Consider the following 4,869-nt stretch of genomic DNA (forward strand, 5'->3'; position numbering starts at 1 on the left):
CTGGACAGGATTGGGGGATACTGGACAGGATTGGGGGATGCTGGACAGGTTTGGGAGATGCTGGACAGGATTTGGGGGATGTTGGACAGGATTGGGGGATGGTGGACAGATTTGGGGGATACTGGACAGGATTGGGGGATGGTGGACAGGATTGGGGGATGCTGGACAGGATTGGGGGATGCTGGACAGATTTGGGGGATGCTGGACAGATTTAGGCAATGCTGGGCAGATTTGGGGAGTGCTGGACAGGATTAGGGGATGGTGGACAGATTTGGGGGATGCTGGACAGGACTGGGGGATGCTGGACAGGATTGGGGGATGCTGGACAGAGCTGGAATGATGCAGCGCTGGGAACAAACTCCCCGTTGCTCCTCGCTGATCCCCGGCCCCGTTTCCAGCTGCGGGCACAGCCCGTGCCCGTGGAAAACCCCCCTTTCTCCCTGCCCCGCGGTGTCGCTGCGGGTCCATGCGGTGCCCAGGCCCCCCCGGTGCCCCCCGGTGTCCCCCGGTCCCGCTCCGCAGCTGCAGCCCGAGGGCCCGGGGGTCACTTGTCAGCGGCGCTCGGAGCGTGACCCTTCCCGGGATTAGGGCCGGGGCTGGGAACGGGGACGGCAGATGGCCGGGGATGGCCGGGGATGGCCGGGGATGGCCCCGGGGGTCGCACGGGCCCGGGGAGGGGCAGCTCAGCCCCACCAGCTGCCCTGGGGGGACCCCAACCCGCCCCCGGACCGGGGGGGTTACACAGGATGGTGCCGACAGCCGGTGACACCAGATGGTGCCGACAATGAGAGAACTTGGGGGCTGCTCGGGGGTAATTTTTCGGGTGGGTTTTTTAGTGTGTTTTTGGTTTCTTTTCTCTCCCCTGGCAGCCGCTCCCGCGGGGCTCCGTGTGCGGGGACGCCCCGGGTGCCCTCGGAAGCCCCCGTGGGACGCGGGGCTGGTGACAGGGACAGGGACGGGGACACCGGAGCCCCGCGGGGATGTCCCGTCGGTCGCGGCACCTTCCAACCTCGCCCTTGTGCCTCCCGCCCGGGCCGGGGGGGTGTCCCGTGGGTGCCCCCGGCGGTTTTGGGGCGGTTCTGTGGGTTTGTGGGGTCGGGGCGGACGAAACTCCTGCCCCGAGAGCGGGGCAGGGGGTCAGGGGACGGGCACAGGGGGCCGGGCCGGGGTGCTGGGACGGGCAGCGCAAGGATGGGGCTGCCCCAAGGGGAAAAAACGTGGCCAAGGACACCCGGCACGGGCGTGGAGAGGATAGGAGAGGATGGGAGAGGATGGGAGAGGATGGGAGCGCGGCGGGCACGGAGCATCCCGGGGAACGAGGGACGGGACGGGAGGAAACGGCCTCAAGTCCCACGGGGAGGGGTTTAGGTTGGACATCGGGGAAAACTTCTCCGTGGAAAAGGTTGTCCAGCCCTTGTTGCCCGTGTTGCCCAGGGCAGGGATTCAGTGCCCGTGCCTGGAGGGGTGGGTGGGATTTCTCTCAGACCCTGGTGCAGCTCCTTTGCCCCAAAAACCCGTTTATTTCCTTCACAACCACCCGCACTCCCCCCAGCTCCTTTTGGATGCGTTTGCTTCACACTTCACCTCTGGAAACGCGCTGCAACTCCCATAAAAAAATTGGACCGGGGTGTTTTGGGGCGAGAAAAACCAAACCCCAGGACAGCAAACCCCCCCCTGATTTTTTTTCTGTTTGTAGGAGCGATGCTCCTTTCAGGAGCTGTGGGCGCAGGGGTGGGATCCCTGATGCTCACGGGCAACTGAGCAGCTCCAGCAACAAAAAGGAATTAAAAAAATCGAGTTTAATGCCTCCCTTAATAAAATAAAAAATAAAATTAAAATAATTCAGCTCTCCCAACGGGCCCGGCTGGCAGCCGATGCACTTGCTCCCCTTTCCACGGGCACGAGCTGGGATTCCAGGCGGGTTAGTCACCCCGTCACAAGCGCTCCCGAGCGCGGAAAAAAACAAATTCAGGGCGGCAAATCGAGGAGAAGAGGAGCTTTCTGAGCCCGTGCCTGGGCTTGTGCAGCTCCGGGGCGGCCGCAGCGCCCCTGGGATGCGCCGGCTGCTGATGTGCATCCGGAAAACAGCGAGGTTGCATCTCCACCTCTCCCTCAGCTGCCTCAGGTTTGGTGCCTGAGCCCCCCCCCCTTTGCTGCGGCACCGAAACAGCCCCGGGACCCGAGCGAGGCGAGTTCAAACACTCTTTGATCTCCTCCTGAGACTCGCGGTTAAAAAAAGGCACTTGAAAAGAAGCATTAAAAAAGGCACTTAAAAAGCAGCTCGAGGAGTCGTGGAATCACAGAATCACAGAATCACGGAATCACAGAATCACAGAATCACAGAATCATGGAATCACAGAATCACAGAATCATGGAATCAGCTGGGTTGGAAGGGACCTCCCAGATCATCCAGTCCAACCCTTGATCCAACCCCGCCGTGGTTCCCAGCCCGTGGCACTGATGCCACATCCAGTCTGGCCTTAAACACCTCCAGGGATGGAGAATCCACCCCTTCCCTGGGCAGCCCATTCCAATGGCTGATCACCCTCTCTGCAAAGAAATTCTTTCTAATATCCAACCTAAACCTCCCCTGGCACAGCTGAAGACCCTGAGCCCTCTTGTCTTGCTGAGAGTTGCCTGGGAAAAGAGACCAACCCCCCCCCGGCTCCCCCCTCCTGTCAGGGAGTTGCAGAGAGTGAGGAGGTCTCCCCTGAGCCTCCTCTTCTCCAGGCTGAACAGCCCCAGCTCCCTCAGCCTCTCCTCACAGCACTTGTGCTCCAGTCCCTTCCCCAGCCTCGTTGCTCTCCTCTGGACCTGCTCCAGGACCTCAATGTCCTTCCTGAGCTGAGGGGCCCAGAGCTGGACACAGCACTCCAGGGGTGGCCTCACCAGTGCTGAGTCCAGGGCAGGAATCACTTCCCTGGACCTGTTGGTCACACTGTTCCTGATCCAGGCCAGGATCCATTGGCCTTCTTGGCCACCTGGGCACACTCTGGCTCCTGTTCAGCTCCCTGCCACTCCGCTCCCTCCCAGGGGAGGCTCCTCCGGGTGCTCTGCCCGGCCACAAACTCCCCTCCGTGTCCCGGGGCAGGGAGCGAGGATCAGCCTCTCCATGAACACCCCCGAGTGCCCAAATCCACGGAGATGCTCCGAGGGCTGGAGCCCCTCTGCTCTGCAGCCAGGCTGGGAGAGCTGGGGGGGTTCACCTGGAGAACAGAAGGATCCAGGGAGACCTGAGAGCCCCTTCCAGTGCCTAAAGGGGCTCCAGGAGAGCTGGAGAGGGACTGGGGACAGGGGATGGAGGGACAGGACACAGGGAATGGCTTCCCAGGGAATGGTTTAGATGGGATATTGGGCAGGAATTCCTGGTTGTGAGGGTGGGGAGGCCCTGGCACAGGTTTCCCAGAGGAGCTGTGGCTGCTCCTGGATCCCTGGAAAAACCTGGCCCATGGAAAGAGGAAAGGGGCTGGGACGAGACCATCCTTAATCTCCCTCCCAACCCATCCCAACCCATCCCGGGGTTCTGGGATCCACCCAACCACACACAGCAGAGAGAAGAACCTTCGAGTTCATGGAAACGAGTCTTTATTATTAAGTAACTTCTTTTTTTTTCTTTTTAATATCAGAAAAATAAAACTCTTATAATTTCTCTTTACAGCAAATATAGAATAATAATAATAACAATAATTATAATAATATCAGTGCTTTGGCCGTCGTTAAGTTAAAGGCCCATTTATCATAAAATATATATTTTTTTTGTTGTTTTTGTTTTTTTTTCTTCTTCTTCTTCTTCTCCTCTCTTAAACTTTATACCCGAATCGAATTTTTTTTTTTTTCAATAATCCCTAAGACCTCCCGACCTACGCGTAACAAAAAAAAAAAAAAAAAAAGTGTAGCAAAAATTAGCAAAATGCTATAAACTTCTTAGACTCGATGCTCCGTCGTCCCCAAGCCCGTGGTGGTTTTATAGGAACAGTTCACGCGACCCCACGGCCTCTCGTGGGGTCTCCTTGGCTTCATTATTCGCAGTAAAAACGCAAAAAAACGTGCTCGTGAGGGCCCGGTTTTTGCAGCTACGTGGGAGCAGGTTCCCCGTTCTCTCTCTCTCTCTCTTCTCTTCTTTTTTTCGTGCTGAAAACCGTTAAAATAAAACCCCTTTTTTTTTTTAAATAATTTCGGTTCGGTTTTTTTTTTCACCTGTAAACTTTTCCACTGAACGCAGCTCTCAGAGTGGAAATAAAAAACAAAACTTAAAATGAAATTTCTGCGCGTTTCTTCGTGTACAATTAGTACGATTTTCATTTATTTTGCTCTTTTTTTTTTTGCATGCGGGGGTTTTTTTTTTGTTCGTTGGGTTTTTTTTGTTTTGTTTTCTGGTTTTTTCTTGGCCGTGCCGAGGAAGAAAATAAAAAAAAACCCCTTTTTTTAAAAAAAAAACACAACAAACACCTGTATTGGGGGGGAAAACGCTTCCCTAAAAAAAAAAAAAAAAATTTATTCTAAAATAACAATTCTAAAAATAATAATTCTAAAAAAAAAAATTTCTAAAATAACAATTCTAAAAATAATAATTCTAAAAAAAAAAATATATAATTCTAAAAAAAAAAATTCCGCGGGAACTCCGCTTTTTGTCTTTTTTTTTTTTGTTTGTTTAAAAAAAAAATTGGCCAGAACTCCACTTTGTGCCTTTTTTTTTTTTTGTTTCTCTGTTTGTTTTTACTTTTTCTGTTGTTTTAAGGAACGCCAGCACAACAGATTTGGGAACACGCAACTCCCCCCCTTTTTTCTTTTTTCCTTTTTTCCTTACCAAAAATAAAACATTTATATATTTATATATTCGTTTATACATGTGCAAGACGGGTGTGGGTG

This window comes from Neopelma chrysocephalum, unplaced genomic scaffold (assembly GCF_003984885.1).
Source record: "Neopelma chrysocephalum unplaced genomic scaffold, ASM398488v2 Primary Assembly neopelma1_97116, whole genome shotgun sequence".
NCBI classification, from domain to species: domain Eukaryota; kingdom Metazoa; phylum Chordata; class Aves; order Passeriformes; family Pipridae; genus Neopelma; species Neopelma chrysocephalum.